A 13,638-nucleotide genomic window follows, 5' to 3' on the forward strand; every position below is an offset into this window, starting at 1 on the left:
AGGTTAAAAACTGTATTAAAGTAATCAGCACGGCAGAGTTGGATGCAGTGTCTTCACACACTGATTTGCATAATTCAATTGCTAGTATGTTATTAAAACCCCTGTGTGGTTTTATGTTTCTGCAAAAATAGACGTTTAATATTTATTGAAAGATGATTTTACCCCCTTGCTGCCCTCTCCATCTCTCTTTCGCTCTCTCTCTCCCTCTCAGTGCATGCTGGGAGTGTTTTGTAGTTGAGAGGCCTTGTGGAGGGCTCTGTCAAAAAATTTGTTGACTTGTTTACTTAGGGATAGGGTCTATTTTCCTGAATATCCGCCTGACTGACGTGGCCAAAGTAAACTGGCTGTTACTCAGGCCCAGAAGCCAGGAAATGCATATAATTGGTAGCGTTAGATAGAAAACACTTTGACGTTTGTAGAAATGCTAAAATAATGCATGAGACTATAACACAAATGATATGGCAGGCGACAATCCAAAGAAAAACCAACCAGATTTTTTTTTTTAGCTCCTAGGCTCTTATCATGGGAAGCTATGGGTTCTATGTAATTCCAGCTCAGATTGCAATTCCTATGACTTCCACTAGATGTCAGTGTTCATTGTTTCAGACTTGTTTCTTCAAAAACTAGCAAGAATTTTGAGTTTTTCAAAAAAAAAATCCCAGTTCAAAATCAGTCTGTTGGCGCACGATGAAGAGGACGCGCACTTACTAATTTTACTTTTCTATTGAAAATACTTATTTCCATATGAAATATTAGCATTTATTTACATTTTAGGATACCTGAGGATTAAAACTTCTTTGGGATAGGGGGCAGTATTTTCACGGCCGGATGAAAAGCGTGCCCAAAGTAAACTGCCTGTTTCTCAGGCCCAGAAGCTAGGATATGCATGCTAGGATACGCATATAGATGGTAGATTTAGATAGAAAACACTCTGAAGTTTCTAAAACTGTTTGAACTGTTTGAATAATGTCTGTGAGTATAACAGAACTGATTTGGCAGGCGAAACCCTGGTGCACAATCGATCCAGGGAATTTATTTTTTGAGGTCAATCTGTTTTCCATTAGGTTTCTATGGCAAGCCCGTTTTAATAGAAATATGCTTGCAGTTCCTATAGCTTCCACTAGATGTCAACAGTCTTTAGAAATGTGTTGATGTTTTTATTTTGAGAAATGAAGAAGTAGCCATTTCCTTTCTGGGTGGATAGCGAAGTGGACTGTTTTGGTTGGGGCACATGACCTGAAGCTCACTCCACATTTATTTTATCCGCTACTGAACGCAGTTTATCCCATCCAGTTTATTCCGTCTTCGGAATGTTGTTTGAAATGTTTGCACAAAGTTTACAGGTAACTTATTAGATATTTTGTAGTTATGCTGGGAAGGTTGGAACCGGTGTTTTTCTGAATCAAACGCGCCAAATAAATGGACATTTTGGAGATATAACGACGGAATTAATCGAACAAAAGGACCATTTGTGATGTTTATGGGACATATTGGAGTGCCAACAGAAGAAGCTCTTCAAAGGTAAGGCATGAATTATATCGTTATTTCTGAGTTTTGTGTCCCCCCTGCGGGTTGAGATATGATTGTCATGTGTTTGTTTGATGGGGTGCTGTCCTCAGATAATCGCATGGTTTGCTTTCGCCGTAAAGCCTTTTTGATGTCTGACACAGTGGCTAGATTAACCTCTTACATCTAGACGTTCCGCTAGCGGAACACCTGCTCCATTATCCAATGATGGGCGTGGCGCGAAATACAAACTCCTCTAAAATACAAAAACTTCCATTTTTCAAACATATGACTATTTCACAGCATTTTAAAGATAAGACTCTCCTTTATCTAACCACACTGTCCGATTTCAAAAAGGCTTTACAACGAAAGCAAAACATTAGATTATGTCAGCAGAGTACCAAGCCAGAAATAATCAGACACCCATTTTTCAAGCTAGCATATAATGTCACAAAAACCTAGAAGACAGCTAAATGCAACACTAACCTTTGATGATCTTCATCAGATGACAACCCTAGGACATTATGTTATACAATACATGCATGTTTTGTTCAATCAAGTTCATATTTATATCAAAAACCAGCTTTTTACATTAGCATGTGACGTTCAGAACTAGCATACCCCCCGCAAACTTCCGGGGAATTCGCTAACATTTTACTAAATGACTCACGATAAACGTTCGCAAAAAGCATAACAATTATTTTAAGAATTATAGATACAGACCTCCTCTATGCACTCGATATGTCCGATTTTAAAATAGCTTTTTGGTGAAAGCACATTTTGCAATATTCTAAGTACATAGCCCAGGCATCACGGCCTAGCTATTTAGACACCCGGCAAGTTTAGCACTCACCAATATCAGCTTTACTATTATAAAAGTTTCATTACCTTTTGTTGTCTTCGTCAGAATGCACTCCCAGGACTGCTACTTCAATAACAAATGTTGGTTTGGTCCAAAATAATCCATCGTTATATCCGAATAGCGGCGTTTTGTTTGTGCGTCCCAGACACTATCTGAAATAGTAAATCAGGGTCACGCGCGTGGCGCAATTCGTGACAAAAAAAATCGAAATATTCCATTACCGTACTTCGAAGCATGTCAACCGCTGTTTAAAATCCATTTTTATGCCATTTTTCTCGTAAAAAAGCGATAATATTCCGACCGGGAATCTCCTTTTAGCTAAACAGAGGAAAGAAAACAAAGCATTCGGTCGACGCGGGCACGCGCCTGAGTCTCACAGTACTGTAACCAGCCACTACCCAAACACGCTACTTTGTTTCAGCCAGAGCCTGCAAAGCCACGATTCAGCTTTTTACCGCCTTCTGAGACCCTATGGCAGCCGTAGGAAGTGTCACGGGACAGCTAAGATCCTCACTCTTCAATAAACAGAGACAAGAAGACAGGCCACTTCCTGCCTGAAACCTTGTCAGGTTTTGGCCTGCCAAATGAGTTCTGTTATACTCACAGACACCATTCAAACAGTTTTAGAAACTTTAGGGTGTTTTCTATCCATATGTAATAAGTATATGCATATTCTAGTTACTGGGTAGGAGTGGTAACCAGATTAAATCGGGCACGTTTTTTATCCAGCCGTGAAAATACTGCCCCCTAGCCATAACAGGTTAACAAGAAGTTAAGATTTAATTTGGTGTATTGCACTTGTGAATGTATGAAAGTTAAATATTTCTAATAATTTTGGGGGAATTTCGCACTCTGCAATTTCACTGGATGTTGTCAAATGGATCCCGCTAACGGGATATGATCCATAAGAAGTTACATAGAAACGTAGTTTGACTTGTTTGAACAAAGTTTATTGGTAGCTGTTTGAACTCCTTTGTCTGCAGGTTGAACAAGTGGATTACTGAAATCGATGGCGCCAACTAAACAGACTTCTTAGGATATAAAGAAATATTTTATGTAAAACAAAACGACCATTCATGTTGTAGCTGGGACCCTTGCGATTGCAAACAGAGGAAGATTTTCAAAAGTAAGTCATTTATTTAATCGCTATTTGTGATTTTATGAAGCCTGTGCTGGTTGAAAAATATGTTGATGTGAGGCGCAATTCTTAGACAATCGCATGGTATGCTTTTGCTGTAATGACTATTGTAAATTGGACAACGCAGATAGATTAACAAGAATTTAAGCTTTTAAAACCTCTTAGGGATAGGGGGCAGTATTTTCACGTTCAGATGAAAAACGTGCCCAAATTAAACTGCCTCCTACTCAGACTCAGAAGGTAGGATATGCAGATCATTAGTAGATCTGGATAGAACACACTCTGAAGTTTCTAAAACTGTTTGAATGATGTCTGTGAGTATAACAGAAATCATATGGCAGGCAAAAACCTGAGAAAAATCCAACCAGGAAGTGGGAATTCTGAGAATTGTAGTTCTTCTTTTGAATTCCTATCGAAACTACAGTGTCTAAGGGGTCACGTTGCACTTCCTAAGGCTTCCATTGGCTGCCTTCAGAAAGTTTTTTCATCCTTCTCCTGTTACTGGGCAGAAAATAGTAGCTCATTCAATCAGTGGCCTTTGAGGACAAGGGACTTGTTGATGCGCGAGGCCGCGGGCGCGCCGTTTCTTTTTTTCTTCTGGAATGAATACGCTATTGTCCGGTTGGAAAATTATCGCATTTTTACGTAAAAAATACCCTAAAGATTGATTGTAAACATCGTTTGACATGTTTCTACAAACGGTAATGGAACTTTTGAGCTTTTCGTCTATTTATTTGCGCTCCCGCCTCGTGCCTTTGGTATAGTGTTCTGGACGCGCCAACAGAATTGAGGTATTTGGACATAAATGATGGAATTTATCGAACAAATGAACATTTCTTGTGGAAGCGGGAATCCTGCGAGTGCATTCTGCCGAAGATCAGCAAAGGTAAGAAAAGATTTATAACACTATTTTAGAGTTTTGTTGACGCCGTGACTTCGTGGCTAACTGTATAGCTTGCATTGATGGTCGAGATATGTACTCAGAATATTGAATAATGTGCTTTCTCCGTAAAGTTATTTTGAAATCTGCCACAGCGGTTGCATTAAAAAGTAGTATATCTATAATTCTTGAAATAATTGTTACATAATTTGTCAATGTTTATGATGAGTATTTCTGTAATATGTGTGCTCATTGTGCTCATTCGCCGGAAGTTTTGGAGGCTAAACATTTTCTGAACATTTTCTGAACATCACACGCCAAAGTAAAATGCTGTTTTTGGATATAAATATGAACTTGATCGAACAAAACATACATGTATTGTGTAACATGATATCCTATGAGTGTCATCTGATGAAGATCGTCAAAGGTTAGTGCTTAATTGTATCTGTGTTTCGGGTTTTTGTGACCCCTCTCCTTGCTAGGAACATGTCTGTGTGGCTTTTCTTGTTTAGGTGGTGTCCCAACATAATGTAATATTTTGCTTTCGCTGTAAAGCCTTTTTGAAATTGGACAATGTGGTTGCATTAACGAGAAGTGTATCTTTAAAATTGTCTAAAATAGTCGTATGTTTGAGAAATTGAAATTATTAGATTTTTGTTGTTTTGAATTTCGCGCCATGCTATTTTGTCAAATTATCCCGTTAACAGGATCCTATCTCGAAGGGGTCCTCAACAGGTTAAACGATATAAGATATATGTTTAGTATTACGATTATTTATTTGAATTGCGCGCCCTCCAATTTCACCGGACGTTGTCGACAGGTGTCCCACTAGCGGGACGCATATCCCTATTAACGCACTGTTAGTTTATCGACACCCACTGTTTTTGTTCAAAGTTAGGGAGAAAGAGAACGGATTTATAGTTTCCTATGGTTTGAATGGTGTGGTGTGCGTGATGGCTTCTCAGCCTAGCGCAGAGGAGATGCTGTCATTAAGGCATGGATTCAGGTGTGTTCCTGAGAATGGAGTTAAAAGTTAGAGGAGGTTGTGCTCGCGGTCGGTGAACAGGTAGAAGCTGAATTTATACATTCTTTATCCAGAATGAATAAGGCTGTGGTTGTGTTCTTGAAAATAGTAAATGTAGAGGGTAGGCTGATTGCTAGTGAAATATTTGTAAGGGATGTGTTGGTGCCGATTTCTCCTCTTTCGACTCTTACGACTAGGGTGGTTTATTACGGATGATTAAATCCAGAAAGAGTTAAGTTGATTTGGTAAGTTTGCTAGCGGTTTTCATATTGTTGGCAGGTTTTCAGGCAGATGCCGTTAATCAGGGAAATGTTGGACTTCTTGAGAGTTTGTAATGTGAACTTTGGACTGGTCTCATTAGACCCCAAATAATTTTGATAGAGTGGATCATGAGTATCTGTTTAATGTGATGTTTGGGTTTGGGTAAAGGTTTTTGGCATATGTGAAGATGTAGTGTGCTGGAGCATCATGTATAGTCAAGGTGAGAGGGGGGCTCAATAGACCAGTCTGGGATAGGTGGGGCATTAGACAAGGATGCCCTCTATTGGGGCAGTTAATATATACACTAGCCATTGAGCCTTGTTTGGGCCTGCTATGCAGGAGACTGCAGGGAGTTTGCTTGACAGGCATAGGTGGGTAGACAAGCATAGCAGTGTCAGCATATGCAGATGACGTTTCTGTGATGGTCAGGGATGGGAAGGATATGCAGGCGCTAGAGACTAGTCTGAAGATGTATGAGTGAGCTTCGTCAGCTAAGGTGAACTGGGGCAAAAGCAAAGATCTGTTATGTTGGGCATGGAGGGATAAGGGGTTTGCAGTGGGGTTTTGAGTTGCTTAACATTTTGGGGGTGTACCTGGGCATGGAGAGGTGGGTCAGGAAGAACTGGGAGGGGCTGTCACAGGCAGTGGTGTCAAGACTGGCCAGGGTGAGGTGGCTCCTGTCCCAAGTGTCATATAGAGGGAGGGTGCTGATAATCAACAACATGGCGGCATCCTCCCAGTGGATTTTTTTCTGGTAGGGCCATCATTGCCTGAGGTCGGCAGTGTTGTATATGTCCGTCCACAAAGGAGGACAGGGCCTGGTGGAAATGGAGAGCAGGCTGGCTGCATTCCAACTAAAGGCAGCGTGGAGACTGCTGTACCATACTGATGCCGGCTGGGGGAAACCAGTATGCGCTTTGCTGAGGCGAGTTGGTGAATTAGGGTTGGACCGGCAGCTGTTCCTTATGAGGCTAGAGAGGCTGAGTACATCAGGTATCTCTTATTTTTACTCTGCTGTGCTTAGGGCCTGGCAGCTGCTAAGGCCCACACGAGAAGGGGGTGTGGAGTCTGGGCTGTGGGCGGAGCCTATCTTCCATAACCCAGTCATCCTTTTGAGATCGGTCCAGAAGATTTACTAAGGCTGTGTGACATGCTGCTAATAGAAGAGAAGGGGGTGGAAAACCCCGGAAGTCCTGGCACAAACAGGACTAACATCTCTTAGGCTTCTGGAGAGATTCCTGGCGGAGGTCCAGAGGCACTGTCTGAACTTGTAAGGGGGGTATTTGAGTGGCCAAAGGGGGAGGAATCATCAATGTTTCCGCCACTGCAGGTGACGGCAGAGACTGGGGACTGGCAAGGGGGTCTGGATAACTTGTTAGATTTTAACACTCCAAGCCTGGGGGAGTTTAAGGCGGTGGGAGGTAACGCCCTCTACAACCTCTGCATTAATATGCTAAGGAACATTAGAAGCATAACAGGATTGAAGGCACATCAGTGTCAGGGGGTTTGTGGGGCGGAGAGTATGGTGGGTTTTAGACGGAGGGAGCTCTACGAACTCCCAGTACCAAAGAGGTCAGGAGATCTCCAGTGGAGGGTTCTACATGGAGCCCTGGCCACTAACAACTGGTTGGCAGGGGTCGACCTGGGAGTCGGACAGGGGTGTCCTTTCTGTGTCATTAGTGAAACTGTGCATCATGTGTTTTCTGTGTGCGCCAGGTTAATGGAGTTTACTGTTGGTATGTTTATAATGGGGTACAGGTGTTCGAATAAGGAAAAGGCCAAATGTGTGTTGTTGAATTTTCTGTTTGCTCAGGCAAAGTTGGCTATTTTTGCTAACAATGTGGAACAGAGTCAAAGGTGGAGGGATAACAGACCCTTTACTATTATGATGGGATGGTCTCTGCGCGCCTTAGGTGGAATTTGAGTTCTGTAAAATGATAAAAAGTGTGGAGATTTTCAGGATATTTGTGTCTGCATAGCTGTTGAAGATTGGCTGGATATACGGTTATAGAAGTGGTAAGGTTTTGGTTATTGTGATGTGTGGTGTTGTTTTGTATTGTGGGGTAGAGGGCAAGGTGAGTATGCAGCACGGGGAACCTTGTTTTTTTAAAGGGGGGTGGGGTGGTGGTGAGGTTTTAATGAAATGAGGATGTATCATTAAAGAAAGACAAAAAGTCAAAATGTCTCTCTTGGGTTGCTGGGAAAGATTTTTCATTGTGTCCTTCAGCCGGTTCTAGACTGAGCAATTAAATAGGATCCTGCTCCCTCAATAGAATTAGGATAATTAACCTGTTGGGTCTAGGGGGCAGCATTTGCACATCTGGATAAAAAAAATGTACCCGATTTAATCTGGTTACTAATCCTACCCAGTAACTAGAATATGCATATACTTATTATATATGGATAGAAAACACTCTAAAGTTTCCAAAACTGTTTGAATGGTGTCTGTGAGTATAACAGAACTCATTTGGCAGGCAAAACCCTGAGACATTTTCTGACAGGAAGTGGATACCTGATGTGTTGTATTGACTTTAAACCTATCCCATTGAAAAACACAGGGGTTTAGGAATATTTTGGCACTTCCTATTGCTTCCACTAGATGTCACCAGCCTTTACAAAGTGTTTTGAGTCTTCTGGAGGGAGATCTGACCGAACAAGAGCCATGGAACGTTGATGTCCCATTAGACACCTGGCGCGCTAGTTCATGTTGGGTACCCTCGTTCCAATACGTTATAAAAGAGTATGCATTCGTCCACCTTGAATATTATTCATGTTCTGGTTAAAAAAGGCCCTAATGATTTATGCTATACAACGTTTGACATGTTTGAACGAACGGAAATATTTTTTTCCCCTCGTTCATGACGAGAAGTCCGGCTGGCTTACATCATGTGCTAACGAGACGGAGATTTTTGGACATAAATGATGAGCTTTTCTGAACAAAACTACATTCGTTATGGACCTGTGATACCTGGAAGTGACATCTGATGAAGAGAATCAAAGGTAATGGATTATTTACATAGTATTTTCGATTTTAGATCTCCCCAACATGACGTCTAGTCTGTATCGCAACGCGTATTTTTCTGGGCGCAGTGCTCAGATTATTGCAAAGTGTGATTTCCCAGTAAGGTTATTTTTAAATCTGGCAAGTTGATTGCGTTCAAGAGATGTAAATCTATAATTCTTTAAATGACAATATAATATTTTACCAATGTTTTCTAATTTTAATTATTTAATTTGTTACGCTGACTTGACTGCCGGTTATTGGATGGAAACGATTTCCTCAACATCAATGCCATAGTAAAACGCTGTTTTTGGATATAAATATGAACTTGATAGAACTAAAAATGCATGCATTGTCTAACATAATGTCCTAGGAGTGTCATCTGATGGAGATTGTAAAAGGTTAGTGCATCATTTTAGCTGGTTTTATGGTTTTGGTGACCCTGTCTTTGACTTGACAAAACATTACACACAACTCTTGTAAATGTACTGTCCTAACATACTCTAAATTTATGCTTTCGCCGTAAAACCTTTTTGATGTTTATCTTTCAAATGGTGTAACATAGTTGTATTTTTGAAAAATTTGAATTTTGACATTTATTTGGATTCAAATTTGCCGCTCTTGAAATGCACCTGCTGTTGATGGAGTGCACCACGGGTGGCACGCTAGCGTCCCACCTAGCCCCATTAATAAAGTCAGGCATTTTATATCAAATATATTGTCACTGTTTAAAAACTTGTGTCTTTAAGCAGTTGACTCAGAGAACACAGTCGATAAGTGGAGGGGGTTACACTGTGGCAAAAAAGGCCAGAGGGCTCGGATTGCCAAATCACTTCTCCTGTAAACTCAGTACCTAGGCAATGTCCCCCGGTCAAGCTGAAATGTTGAAACTGCGTTAGTTTTTCTTACCTTTCCAGACTCCTCACAACGAACAAGCAGAGACGTCTGTTGTTTATAAAGGACTAGAGTTTCTGACAGCAGATAATTATTTTAAAGTTATTTATTGCATTGTGTGGACCTGGTGGAGTCTTGGAGTAGCTGCGGCAGTGGATTATTTATTAGATAATAACAGTAAAGACCTTGAGAAGTGATGCTTTCTAAGGAAGGTTTGTTTCTACAGCCCACCTTTGTTACACACACACACACACACACACACACACACACACACACACACACACACACTTTTGTTATGGCAAGCCTAAATAAGTTCAGGAGTAAAACATTGCTTAATAAAGATAAATGACAAGCATACCCATAACATGGTGCAACCACCAATATTCTTGAAAAAATTAAGAGTGGTACTGAGTCATACGTTGTGTTGGATTTGTCCCAAACTTAATGCTTCTTTTCAGGACATAAGGCATTAAATAACAGATATGGAATGATGTAGTTACCAAAAAAAGTAATGAACATATCAAAAATCAGTTTTATATTTGAGATTCTTCAAGGTAGTAACCTTTTGCCTTGATGACAGCTTTGCACACTCTTGGCATGAATGAGTAGGTGAGTAGGTGTGTCCAAACTTTTGACGGGTACTGTATGTTTTTGAAAATGTTTATTCTGTACAGGATTCCTTCTTTTCACACATTTAGGTAAGTATTGTGGAGTATCTATTGTACTATGTTGTTGATCCATCCTCAGTTTTCACCTATAAAACGTTGTAACTGTTTTAACCTCTTACATCTAGACGTTCCGCTAGCGGAACACCTGCTCCAATATCCAATGATGGGCGTGGCGCGAAATACAAATTCCTCTAAAATCCGAAAAAACTTCCATTTTTCAAACATATGACTATTTTTCAGCATTTTAAAGACAAGACTCTCATTAATCTAACCACACTGTCCGATTTCAAAAAGGCTTTACAACGAAAGCAAAACATTAGATTATGTCAGCAGAGTACCCAGCCAGAAATAATCAGACACCCATTTTTCAAGCTAGCATATAATGTCACAAAAAACAAAACCACAGGTAAATGCAGCACTAACCTTTGATGATCTTCATCAGATGACACCCCTAGGACATTATGTTATACAATACATGCATGTTTTGTTCAATCAAGTTCATATTTATATCAAAAACCAGCTTTTTTACATTAGCATGTGACGTTCAGAACTAGCATACCCCCCGCAAACATCCGGTGAATTTACTAAATTACTCACGATAAACGTTCACAAAAAACATAACAATTATTTTAAGAATTATAGATACAGAACTCCTCTATGCACTCGATATGTCCGATTTTAAAATAGCTTTTCGGTGAAAGCACATTTTGCAATATTCTCAGTAGATAGCCCAGCCATCACGGCTAGCCATTTAGACACCGACCAAGTTTAGCCCTGATCAAACTCCGATTTACTATTATGATATGCCTAGGCTAAACGTTCAGGCATACTTGGATATCCCCTGTATGTCCCCCGACACCACTACAATGTTTGAGAGCTGTTGGTGTTGTACAAGTTTAGTTTTTATAGTGAACAATACTTTTTAGGCACATCCAGTGGGCAAACACAGTGCAATTACCACATTCGGACACTTTGGAGAGGTTGAAAGGACACTTGAATGTCCCCTGGAGACCCCATAACACCACCACAATGTTTGAGTGAGGTTGATATGGTAGAAATTGTGTTTTTATACTGAACAAATATGTTGTAGCACTGAAATTCTCATTTACAGACATATGCCACTTTGGAGAGGTTTAGGAACACTTTGAAATGTCACGTGACCACATCTGACACCACTTACTAAAATATCTTCCCATTTCTAGTTGTTAGGTCTATCAATCCCATTTTTTTCTGATATTGTTCACATGTTGTGGAAGCCATCTGATGTGTTTCTAGTTCTGGTCATCAATAATTCACTTATAGCTTGTCATTGAAAGATTACTTTAAAAAATATATATATAATGTTTTGGAAGTCGAAGTGGTCTTGTGTATTCTGAACTATGTAACACCTATCTATCTTCTGATCATTTCCTCATAATCTCCCAGATGTTTTCTTTCCAAATATACCACATTTTTGCATGTTAGAATCATGTAATTACACAGGAATAGCAGTTACTGTTGGGTATGTCTATTTAGGTGGAAATCTACATTTTGCCATTTACGTTTTAAGAGGTTAACCTGTTGGGGTGTAGGGGGCAGTATTTTCACGGCCGGATGAAAAACGTACCCAAATTAAACTGCCTCCTACTCAGACTCAGAAGGTAGGATTTGCATATTATTAGTAGATTTGGATAGAAAACACTCTGAAGTTTCTAAAACTGTTTGAATGATGTCTGTGAGTATAACAGAACTCATATGGCAGGCAAAAACCTGGTTGTAGTCATTTCAAATGATGTTCTATCTAAACTACAGTGTCTGTGATGTCATATTGCACTTCCTAAGGCTTCCACTAGATGTCAACAGTCATTAGAACCTTGTTTCAGCCTTCTACAATGCAATTTGATTGAATAATACCCGGAACAGTAAGTGGTCGGGCTGGGGTCATTGACTTACCTCGTGCGCACTCACGTAGGGCTAGCCATTTTTATTTTTATTCTGTAATGAATCTGCTATTGTCCGGTTGGAATATTATCGAAATTCTACGTTGAAAACACCCTAAAGATTGATTGTGAACATGGTTTGACATGTTTCTACAAAAGCTGAGGGAACTTTATAACTTTTCGTCGACGGTGGATAGATGCATTTTGGAATGGTGATCTGGACGCGCCATCAAAACGGATTTATTTTGACATAAATTATGGACTTTATCGAACAAATGAACATTTCTTGTGGAAGTGGGAGACCTTCCGAGTGCATTTAGCTGAAGATCAGCAAAGGTAAGATAATATTTTTAACATATTTCAGGGTTTTGTGGATGCCATGGCTGGACGGCTAACTGAATAGCTTGGGGCTCAGTACTCAGAATATTGAACAATGTGCTTTCTACATAAAGTTATTTTGAAATCTGACAAAGCGTTTGCATAAAGGAATAGTTCATCTATACTTCTTTAATTAATTGTTATATATTTTGTCAACGTTTATGATGAGTATTTCTGTAAATTATGGTGCCTATTCACCGGAAATTTTGGGGTGACTACATTTTCTGAAAGTCACGCGCCAATGTAAAATGTTTTTTTTTGATATAAATATGAACATGATGGAACAAAAAATGCATGTATTGTCTAACATAATGTCCTAGGAGTGTCATCTGATGAAGATCGTCAAAGGTTAGTGCATAATTTTAGCTAGTTTTGTGCTTTTGGACGGCTACCCTTGCTTGGAAAATGACTGTCCTTGCTAGGAAAATGGCTGTGTTGTTTTTTTTACTGTGGTGGTATCCTAACATAATCTAATGTTTTGCCTTCGCTGTAAAGCCTTTTTGAAATCGGACAACGTGGTTGGATTCAGGAGAGGTTATCTTTCAAATGGTGTAAAATAGTCGTATGCTTGAGAAAATTGAATTGTGGTATTTTAGTTGTTTTTGTATTTCGCGCCATGCGATCCCATTGGCTAGGCTAGCGGAACCCCTAGATGTAAGCAGTTAACCTGTTAGGGCTAGGGGGCAGCATTTGCACGTCTGGATAAAAAAAATGTACCCGATTTAATCTGGTTACTAATCCTACCCAGTAACTAGAATATGCATATACTTATTATATATGGATAGAAAACACTCTAAAGTTTCTAAAACTGTTTGAATGGTGTCTGTGAGTATAACAGAACTCATTTGGCAGGCAAAACCCTGAGACATTTTCTGACAGGAAGTGGATACCTGATGTGTTGTATTACCTTTAAACCTATCCCATTGAAAAACACAGGGGCTGAGGAATATTTTGGCACTTCCTATTGCTTCCACTAGATGTCACCAGCCTTTACAAAGTGTTTTGAGTCTTCTGGAGGGAGGTCTGACAACGCACAAGAGCCATGGAACGATGATGTCCCATTAGACACCTGGCGCGCGAGTTCATGTTGGGTACCCTCGTTCCAAT

The sequence above is a fragment of the Salmo salar genome, chromosome ssa09 (genome assembly GCF_905237065.1).
Source record: "Salmo salar chromosome ssa09, Ssal_v3.1, whole genome shotgun sequence".
NCBI classification, from domain to species: Eukaryota; Metazoa; Chordata; class Actinopteri; order Salmoniformes; family Salmonidae; genus Salmo; species Salmo salar.